The sequence below is a fragment of the Pyrus communis genome, chromosome 16 (genome assembly GCF_041283825.1).
Source record: "Pyrus communis isolate YQ-2024b chromosome 16, ASM4128382v1, whole genome shotgun sequence".
In the NCBI taxonomy this organism is placed as follows: Eukaryota; Viridiplantae; Streptophyta; class Magnoliopsida; order Rosales; family Rosaceae; genus Pyrus; species Pyrus communis.
Genome location: NC_142580.1, coordinates 24199022 through 24210659, shown reverse-complemented (window position 1 = coordinate 24210659; position 11638 = coordinate 24199022).

The window sequence follows — 11638 nt, the reverse complement described above, 5'->3', positions numbered from 1 at the left end:
CTTCATCAAACTTGAATGGCACATCTTTTTGAAGCAATCGGCAAAGAGGGTTGGACATCTTGGAGAAGTCCTTGATAAAACGCCTATAGAACCCTGCATGGCCAAGAAACGAACGTACCTCTCTAACCGAAGTAGGAGAGGGTAAGTGACGTACAAGGTCTATTTTCGATTTATCTACTGCAATTCCTTTTTCTGAAACAATATGTCCTAAAACTATTCCTTGTTTCACCATAAAGTGACATTTCTCCCAATTCAAGACAAGGTTAGTTTCAACACATCGTTTCAAAATTAAGGTCAGATTATCCAAGCAATTATCAAATGAACTCCCAAATACACTGAAATCATCCATGAAAACCTCAATGATCTTTTCAACAAAATCGGAAAATATACTTACCATACACCTTTGGAAAGTGGCCGGTGCGTTGCATAAGCCAAATGGCATGCGACGATAAGCAAATGTTCCAAAGGGACATGTGAATGTGGTCTTCTCTTGATCATCCGGGGCTATCACAATTTGGTTATATCCAGAGTATCCATCAAGAAAACAGTAAAAAGCATGACCGGCTAACCTTTCGAGCATCTGGTCGATGAATGGCAAAGGAAAGTGATCTTTCCTAGTCATGGCATTTAGCTTCCGGTAATCGATACATACGCGCCATCCAGTCTGAATGCGTGTAGGCACGAGCTCATTCTCATCATTCTTGATAACAGTTACTCCGGACTTCTTGGGAACGACTTGAACTGGAGAGACCCAACGGCTATCGGAGATAGGGTAGATCACTCCGCAATCCAAAAGCTTGATTATTTCCTTCTTCACCACTTCCATCATCGGAGGGTTGAGACGGCGTTGAGCCTCTCGGGATGGCTTAGTCCCCTCCTCAAGAAGTATACGGTGCATGCATGTGGTAGGGCTTATTCCTTTAATGTCGGCCAAAGTCCACCCTATGGCCGTTTTGTGTTCTCGCAGCACCCTCACAAGCTTCTCCTCCTCCATTGCCGTGAGACTTGATGAAATGATGACGGGCAATGTTTCGCCTTTTCCCAAAAACACATACTTCAAATGGTCCGGCAACGGCTTAAGTTCAAGCGATGGTGCCTGAACAACAGAAGGTAGCATCTTAGTGGAAACTGAATTTGAAAGTGAGAGTGGAACCTTACCATATTGTTGTGGCAATGACTCAAGGGCTGCCACAACCTCAATTATTTCTTCTCTAGAACCCATTGCAAAGAATTCCTCCTCCTTGCCGTGGCCTTGCATTGGCCCAAATCCTTCATTTTTGCGCTCTATGGCCTTAGTGATGGTTGTTTCCAGGGCGTCCTCGTTCAATTCTTCAAGGTATACCTGCGCCAAAGAATCGATAACATCAATGGAAAAACAAGAATGGTCATCAACGGGATATCTCATAGTTTCAGAAATATTAAAATCAATCACTTCCCCATCGAATTCCATTGTCAAGGTGCCTTTGTATACATCAATCTTCGTTCGGGCCGTCTTCATGAATGGCCTACCAAGGAGAATCGGCAAAGATGTAGAATGGGCTGAATCCTCCATGTCTAGGACGTAGAAATCAGCTGGAAAAATTAAATGGTTCACCTGCACAATCACATCTTCCAAAACTCCTTTTGGATACGCGTTAGAACGATCGGCCAATTGTATGATTACACCATCTTGTTTTAATTCACCCAAATTCATAGATGCATAAATAGAATAAGGCATGACATTTATGGATGCACCTAAATCAAGCATGGCATGTTCAAAACGATTATGTCCAATCACACAAGGAATCGTGAAACTACCGGGGTCTTTGCACTTGGTAGGCAGTTTACGTTGCAAAACAGCGGACACATTCTCGCTTACCTTCACTACCTCTTTGTTTGCCCTTCTTCTCTTTGTATTGCATAGGTCTTTGAGGAATTTAGCATACTTTGGAACCTGTTTGATTGCATCGAGAAGTGGTATGTTCACTTGCACCTTCCGGAACGTTTCAAGAATGTCCTTCTCACTTTCTTCCTTTTTTTCTTGCATGAACCTGCAAGGAAAAGGTACATTGGGCAGATTAGGACGTGAAGTACATGAATTTGAACTTAAATTACCTGATTTGGCCGAGTTAGGGTGATCTGCCTCAGGTTGTGTCGTCTCTTCATCTACTTTCTGGGCAGATTTGGGATTGTTTGGCTCGGTCCCAACTTCTTTTCCACCCCTTAGGGTGATGGCCTTGGCGGATTCGAATCCTCCCTTTGGATTGACTGTGGTTGAGCTAGGAAGCTTTCCTTGCTCTCTAATCTGTCCAAGGAACTCAGAAATCTGCCCTATTTGTTTCTTCATATCCATCATCTCCTTCTCGTTATTTTCTATCCGGTTGTTTTGATTTTGCAACCCCTGCGAAATAGAGGTTAGTAATTGCATAGCTTGATTACTTTCCAAAGACGTACCTGAATGAGATGATGCCGAAGGTTGTTGGGATTGTTGGGGTGCATACGGCTTGGTATAAAAACCAGGGGGGTTTGGCCTAAATCCTCCTTGTTGGGCAGTTTGTTGTGGCTCCCTCCATTTGAAGTTTGGATGGTCCCTCCATCCGGCATTGTAAGTGTTCGAGTATGGGTTGTTTTGATTTTGTCCTTGGAAACCAATTGCATTGGCAGATTCCCACCCACCATTCTCGATTAGTTGAGGGCACTTGTCGGATGGATGCCCTTGAATTGAGCACACGCCACAAACTTGGTGTTCTTGTGCTTTTGGACCAATCACAACCTGAGAAACAAGAGAAGTAAGATTAGCAAGTTGTGATTGAATTTCAGAAATAGCACTCACCTCATTTACACTTTGTTGCCGTGGGGCTTCCCTTTGGCCCACTCCTTCATATTGTTGAGCGTTGAGCGCTCGGTTGGCTATGAGAATCTTAGCATCCCTTGGTGTTTTGTCCACCAATGCTCCTCCCGCTGACGCATCAACCATTTGACGTTCGATAGGAAGGAGGCCCTCATAGAAATATTGAAGGAGAAGTTCCTCCTTCATTTGATGTTGAGGACATGAAGCTACAAGGCCCTTGAAGCGCTCATAATAAGCCGGGAATGTCTCACCATGATTCTGTTGAATACCACTAATTTTCTTCCGTAGGAGAATCACTCTCGAAGTAGGGAAGAATTTCTCCAAGAAAGCACGCTTCATACTCTCCCACGAAGTCACAGTTCCCGGGGCTAGTTCGTAGAGCCAATCTTTGGCCTTGTCCATAAGTGAAAATGGAAAGGCCTTCATCTTCAATATACTCCCATCCACATTGACGGGGGTCATGCTCGAACAAACCACCTCGAACTCCTTCAAGTGTTTGTTGGGGTCTTCCATAGACAAGCCATGGAACTTCGGAATATGGTGTAACAAACTGGATTTGAGTTCAAATTCCTCAGTCTTCCCCTCTGCAGCCGTGGGGTATTGGATACAAAGAGGCAATGCATTATCCAAACCCGAGGCCGAAAGCTCCTTGATGGTTCTATTATCTGCTGCCATGGCTTGTTCTTCTTCAAAAATCTGATCTGTGGGCTTTTCTTCTACACCTACTTCGTCTTCTTCAAGCCCAGGTTGTGGTGGCTCTTGTTGACTCCTCGTTCTCCTCAAAGTGCGTTCAAAATCACCGTCAAAGTCGGAGATGTTCTCTATAATAGGCCGAGAGCGACGAGTCATACACAGTACCTAAAAAACAAGGAAACAAACAAACTAAGAATCTAAAATAAGAATGCACGAAAAACAAAAAAAAATATAAAAATAAAGACAAAGGATTAGCAAAGTTGCTAATCCCCGGCAACGGCGCCAAAATTTGATGCGAGATTTACTTGACACTCAAATTAAACCCTCGTTTGACAATTGTAGTAGAATGGATAAGTGAGGGATCGTTCTAGACCGGGGATTAGGAGGGCTTGCTAAAACCTTCTAAATTGACTTAAAAACATAAAAACTAAATTAAAATACTCTTAACAAGACTACTATGACTCAGAATGGCTTTGAAAAACTCAAATTGTCTAAAACAATCAAATTGACTCAAATAGAAGCTAGAACTTGATTTAGACGAATTTGCAATTGTTTATGACTCCAAAAGCTTAAAGATACAAAAATAAAACAAATACGAATGATTAAGACTTAACAAAATAGGGGGGGGGGAATTGTGGTTGGACGATATTAAATTAAAAAGACAGAATATAATTAAAGGCAAAATGTAAATATGAATGTGATAAAAAAAATATGGATGATGGAATAGCCAAGGGGTTCTTCTCCACACATGTTACACTTGCAAACAAAATTGATTCTCAGTTGGTCTTTCGATAAGTTGTGAAACTCAATGCTCCAAGTTAATTAGATCCGCTTAGATTAACTTTCAGATTTCCCTAAATTTGTTGGATTGAATGGAATACGCATTACAACCCAATTATTCTTAATCAAAGTCCCTAACTATGGAATACGCATGATAGAGACATTCAACAAAGATCATTAAGTTCAACGGAAATCATAAACATCGACGAGGCATTCGTTACTATGGAATACGCATGAAACTTATGCCAAGAATTCGTTTAACGCGATTGTTTATAAGTAACCTCTACTACTTGTGAATATAAGTTCATAACGATTAGGTGAAATTCACTTATATTCTAGCGTCATATTTATGCATGAAAATTAAGCTTGCAAACTCAATGAACATACATAAATAAGTTATCAATCAAACAGTTAAACGAATTGAATCCACAACTTATGAAATTCCAACCAAACGTAATCAATTCAAAATGCAAATATAAACATAGTTTCGAATCACCCCCTAGCTAAAGGGGGTTTAGTTCCTCATAACTTTGAAATCAAAGAAACACCTAAACATTCCAACAACTCAAACGTGAATTGTATGAACGTTTAGGCACTCTTCTCTTCCCTTCTCATACGTACAAAACAAAGAGAATTAAATTTAAACTTTGAAATCAAAGAAACACCTAAACATTCCAACAACTCAAACTTGAATTGTATGAACGTTTAAGCACTCTTTTCTTCCTCGTTGTTGTAGCACAAGGTCTAAGGTGAGCTTTGGGGATTATGTGAAGTGTTTTGGAGGGATGGGAAGTGGTTGGATAGTGGCTGCAATGAAGGAGAAAAACTGCACAGAAAATGGAAGGGGAATTGCGGCAATGGATGTGTATTTGTGTTGTGTGAAGTGTTGTGAATGGAAATATGAGATATGAATTGAATGGATGAATGCAAGGGTATTTATAGGAGTAGTGGAGGGAACATATGGCTGTTTGTTTAAGATGCAAGTGGCTAATTAATGATGGAAAAGTATGTGATTGATTTAAAGGATGCAAAGTGAATGAATCATGAATCATTGTGGATGAAAGGTGGAAGTGCATGTGTTGATGACTAGGTTAGTGGGTGGAAATCTGAAAATGGCATATAGGAATGGGAGCTCACGGTTTGAATGTGTAAAGTGTGTGTGAATGCATGTGAAGATGCAATAAATAATGCATGTAGGGTTAGGAAATAATGAAGAAATGCATGTGAGATGTTTGGAAAGGAAATGGGAACCCACGGCAATGAAGTTGTTTTGTGTTGTGAATTATGATGAATGCATGTGAGTTAAAGAGGGAGAATGTGGTGAAATGATGAAGTAGGAAGGTGGAAATGCATGTGAGATGTTTGGAAAGGAATAAAGAATGAATGGTGGAAATGTGAGTGAATGATGTGCATGTGTGAGAATGCATGTGGAATTAAGAGGAGTATGGAAGTGAAATAAATGAATGATATGTTAAGTGATAAGTGAATGATATGTGGTGAGTGATAAGTGAATGGTTTGATAAGTGATAAATGAACTAGTTTAAAGGGCTAGGGTTTAAGTACATAGAATGGGCCTAAAATAGGTTGGTTTGTATGGCATAATGTGTTATGTGATTGGGTTAGGGCCATTGTTTTGTGTCTTCAAGTGCATACAAGGCCTTCAAATTCGTCCATCCTCTTGGCTCCATGGATAAGCTATCCAATCCATGCCCAAAAATGCTCCAAATGGCCTCAAAATGCACTTACTTGCTCCCTAGGCCCTTAGAACCTGAAAACACACAAAAGAAGCATAAAGGACTAAAATAACGAGAGAAACATAACGTAAATGCACGAGAACAAGCCATTTAATTCGCATGAATATGCTCCTATCACGCCGTCAGGAATATTCCGTTAAAACTAACCGGATCCGTTAACGGCGTTAGGAATATCCCGTCAGAATTGACGGAATATTCCGTCGCCTTCTTCATTCGATCGCCGGCAACGTCGCCGGCGCCGGAAACTGGGAAAACCTGCAACTTGGGTTTTCTCGCTCATTTTTCATCCGTTTTTCGTGATTCTTGGACCAAATGAAAGCCCTAGACTAGTAGAACATGTCCCAACAAGTTTTAAGGGCTAAAACTAAGAGATTATACCTTGTCCAAAAACTCCAAGTTCGGCCAACTTCGAACCAGGCCTTCCCGACGTCCAAATTTGTCCAACGAGCTACTCCGACGCTCCTTAGGGCTTCACCAACACACCTACAAGCTTCAAATGTCCAAAAACTAAGTAAATTAATGTTGCATGAACAGTGCTCAAAACGGACATCGCGATATCGACGTGAAAACGTCGAAGTTCTTACCTGAAAGTGGTATATTCGTGCTCCCCTCGACCTCACGATCACAACTGCACCCTTGGTTTCCTCGATCTGCTACGGTTTAATGGTCCTTGGTTTGTGTCCGTACGTTTACAGGGGAAGTGGAAGCTCGGGGGAGAGAAAGAGAGACACGGGAGAGAGAGACAGAGGGAAAGGGAAGGACAGAGAGTGTGCAGGTGTGTGTTTGTGGCCCAACACATGCCACAACACACAAAACAACCCCACAACGTGACGAAAAACGCACTAGGGGCAAAATTGTAATTCCACGCGTACGTGTTAATAATCCCGGGACGGGATGTCACAACCTTCCCACCTTAATAGAATTTCGTCCCGAAATTCAAAACAACCAAGCAGCAGCCCCTAGTGGCCAAAGAACAAACGAGGATACAAATCCCTCATTCGATCTTCTGTCTCCCACGTTGCTTCTTCAACTGAATGATTCCTCCACAAAACCTTCACTAAATTCATTGTCTTGTTCCTCAGAACCTTCTCTTTCCAATCTAGTATCGTCACCGGCTCCTCGTCGTACCTCAAATCTGGGTTAATCTCAAGCGGTTGAGGAGGTATCACATGAGATGGATCAGCAACATAGTGTCGGAGCATGGACACGTGAAAAACATTATGCACTCTAGCCAACTCCGGAGGCAACTCCAACCTGTAAGCTACCTCACCAACTCGTTCTGTGACCACGTATGGTCCGATGTACCTGGGACTCAACTTCCTCTTCTTTCCGAACCGCACAACACCTCTCCACGGTGAAAGCTTCAGAAATACCCAATCTCCGACCTCATATGCTCTGTCCGTAGCATGCCGATCCGCTAGACTCTTCTGCCTGTCCTGAGCTGCTTTCAGGTTAGACTTGATCACCTGAACGTTCTGAGTAGTCTCCTCAACAATCTCTGGACCTACTAAGACTCTTTCTCCAACCTCTGACCAACAGAACGGTGTGCGACAAGCTCTGCCATACAAGGCCTCAAATGGTCACCAAACGGTGTGCGACAAGCTCTGCCATCAAATCTAACCGCTGGTGCCAAGCGTCACCAAACTGCAACACCGAAGCTCGTAGCATATCCTCCAAGGTCTGAATAGTTCTCTCTGACTGTCCGTCTGTCTGTGGATGATACGCCGTGCTGTAAAGTAATCTCGTGCCCAAAGCTTCCTGGAAAGCTACCCAAAACTTCGATGTAAATCGTGGATCTCGATTCGAAATAATACTCACAGGGACACCGTGGTACTTCACAACCTTCGAGATGAACAACTCCGCTAAACGGCTCAAAGAATACTTCTCTCTCACTGGAATAAAATGAGCCGACTTAGTGAGTCGATCAACGATCACCCAAATGCCGTCAAAGCCATTATGTGTACGCGGGAGCTTGTACACAAAATCCATGGTGATATTTTCCCATTTCCACTCGGGAACGGGAAGCGGCTGCAACAACCCAAACGGCTTCTTCCTTTCTGCTTTAACTTGCTGACAAACAGCACATCTGCTCACATACTCGGCTATCTCCCTCTTCATACCCGGCCAATAATAAAACGGTCGAATGGTATGATACATTTTCGTAGCTCCTGGATGCATGGCATAAGCCGAGATATGTGCTTCATCGAGAATTTCTTTCTTCAACTCCACACTCTTAGGCACGAACATTCTACCTTCTAGCATCAACATGCCATCCGAATCACGAACTCTGAGGTCTCGCCTCTTTCCTTGATCTCGAGCTTGAATAAGTTCTTGAGTCTCCTGATCAGCTACTTGGGCTTCAAGCACCCGATCAACAAGTATCGGCCTAACTTGGAAATTAGCAAGTAATGCCACATCTCGATCTTCGGCTTCTAGCCTTACTCCCGTAGTACGCAAGTCCACCAAAAGAGGAACACGACTAGCGTACAACGCGTTAATACGGCCCTGTGACTTCCTGCTAAGTGCATCAGCCACTACGTTCGCACGACCAGGATGATAATCAATCGTGCAATCGTAATCGCTGAGCAACTCCAACCACCTCCGCTGACGAAGATTAAGTTCTTTCTGAGTAAAGAGATACCGGAGACTCTTGTGATCTGTAAAGATCCTGCACTTTTCCCCGTAAAGATAGTGTCTCCACAACTTCAACGCAAAGATGATAGCAGCCAACTCCAAATCATGTGTAGGGTAATTCATCTCATGAGGTTTCAACTGCCGCGAAGCATAAGCAATCACCCTACCATGCTGCATCAATACACATCCCAAACCATTCAAGGAAGCATCGCTGTAAACCTCGAAATCACCACTATCGTCTGGGAGTGCCAAAACAGGTGCGTGAGTGAGACAATGCTTCAACCGCTGGAAACTCTGCTCACACCTATCATCCCACTCAAATTTAACATCCTTCCTCGTTAACCTCGTCAACGGCAGGGCAATCACCGAAAAATCCTTAACGAATCTTCGATAATACCCTGCCAAACCAAGGAAACTTCTCACCTCGGTGACGGTTCGCGGCTGCTCCCAACTCTCCACAGCTGCAACCTTCTGAGGGTCAACCAAAATACCCTGAGCAGAAATGACGTGCCCCAAGAACGTAACTTGGTCTAACCAGAACTGGCACTTGCTAAACTTAGCATATAACTGGTGTTCCCTCAACCTTTTCAACACCAAAGTAAGATGTCGAACATGCTCCGCTTTCGACTTAGAATACACCAGAATATCGTCAATGAAGACAATGACAAATCTATCCAAGTAAGGCTGGAATACTCGGTTCATCAAATCCATAAAGGCGGCTGGTGCATTCGTCAACCCAAATGGCATAACCAGAAACTCGTAATGACCATAACGAGTCCTGAACGCCGTCTTAGGGACATCATCCCTACTGATCTTCAGCTGATAGTAACCAGACCTCAAGTCTATCTTAGAGAACACACAAGCACCTCTCAGCTGATCGAACAAATCATCGATACGAGGCAATGGATAACGGTTTTTAATCGTCACCCGATTGAGTTGCCTGTAGTCGATGCACAGCCTCAAAGTTCCATCATTCTTCCTCACAAACAACACTAGAGCGCCCCAAGGCGAAGTACTAGGCTGGATAAATCCCTTATCCACTAACTCTTGCAGCTGAACTTTCAATTCCCTCAACTCCGCGGGAGCCATACGATAAGGAGTTAAAGAAATAGGATTTGTACCTGGAATCAACTCAATGGTAAACTCTACGTCTCGATTTGGGGGTAACCCAGGTAAATCCTCGGGAAATACATCAGGGAAGTGTCTGACCACTCTCACATCCTCAACTCTGTTAGAAACAGCTTCATTTAGCACTACGTGAGCCAGATACCCCTGACAGCCTTTAGATAACAACTTTTTCGCTCGCAGCGCCGAAATAACGCCATGTCTCACCCCACTCTGCTCACCCACGAAAGTAACCACAGGTAGTCCAGGTCGGTGAAACGTAACTACTTTCCCGTAACAGTCAATGTTGGCACGATAGAAGTGCAACCAATCCGTGCCCAGAATCACATCAAAGTCCACAATATCTAACGGGATAAGATCGGCTGACAAAGCAACTCCCTCTACGATCACTGGACATCCTGGGTACACACAATCTACGACACAACTCTCTCCTCTAGGCATAACAACCTCTAAATCATACCCTAGAGGCGTGGGGCGAGGTTGCGTTACTTGAGCAAAAGTATGAGAAATTACGGAATGTGTAGCTCCACAATCAATTAAGACTCTAGCAAAACAACCAAGAATGTTCAACGTACCCATAATCAAGTCTGGGTTGTTCTGAGCGTCCTGCAGAGAAATATTGTGAAGACGCCCCTGTCCCTGCTGACGCCCGCCGCGGCCTCGGCTCGCCTGAACGCCGCGTCCCTGAGCACCACGCCCCTGACTGGGCTGGCCTGACTGTCTCGAAGACCCTGCACTGCTAGTGGCAATCTCCCCCTGCTGATACTGTCCTCCCTGATACCACTGTGAACCACCCGCTGGAGCTGGAGGATACGGCATATAGCCGCCCGAATACTGGGGATAGCCACCCTGGGAATAGGGATCCTGGGGATACTGATACTGCCCCGGAGCATAAGGAACAGCATCACCCTGATAATGGTAAGCACCACCTCGACCCGTCTGGCCGTAACTACTAGGACCCTGGATCTGCTGGAGCGGTGCAGGCGGTGGCATAAAGGTCTGCTGTGGTTTCTGCTGCTGCTGACCCTGGGGACAATTCGCCGCTCTATGTCCCACCTGTCCACACGTGAAGCAACCACTGCTACCACGTCTACACTCGCCGAAATGCCGGTTGTTACACCTGCGGCAAATAGGGGCTCTACCTCGACCACCATCGCCCTGCCTCTGGCCTCTAGCGCCACCAGAAAATCTACCTCCACGACCCTGTCCAGTGGCACTGAAGCCACCACTCGAAGAACTAGAACTAGCTCCACCTCTCTTGAAGTTCTGAGTCTGGCGGGGCCCGAGCGATGCCTGACCTTTGCCTTTGTCATCTTTCTTCTGGTTGCCGTCCTTCTCTTCATCAGTATCGCTCGACATATTCTCGGAGTCCTCGATCCTCAACAGTATCTCATAAAAGTCCCGGTAAGTCTCACTGTGGACAGTAGACGCCATAGAACGCCACTTCTTCTTGGTGCCCAGACGGAAAAGACGGAGCATCTCCGCCGGATTACCAGCGACATCAGGGTGATAACGAGACAAGTCCGTAAACTTACGGTAGTACTCATTCGCTGACATCTTCCGCTGTTTTAACTCGGAAAACTCTTGTTTCTTACGGTCAATATACTCAGGGGGCACATACCTTCTCCTAAACAACCCCGTAAAAACATTCCAATCAATCCTCTGATCCGGAGTCAACCTACGAAGCTCCTGCTCCCACCAAGCTGCCGACTCCGTATCTAGAAACCAAGCGGTCGTCTCGACCCACCTCTCCATAGGCAAGTTCCCCTGATTATGCAGCACCCGGAAAGTCTTCTCTATGTGTTCTAGCCAGCGCTCTGCG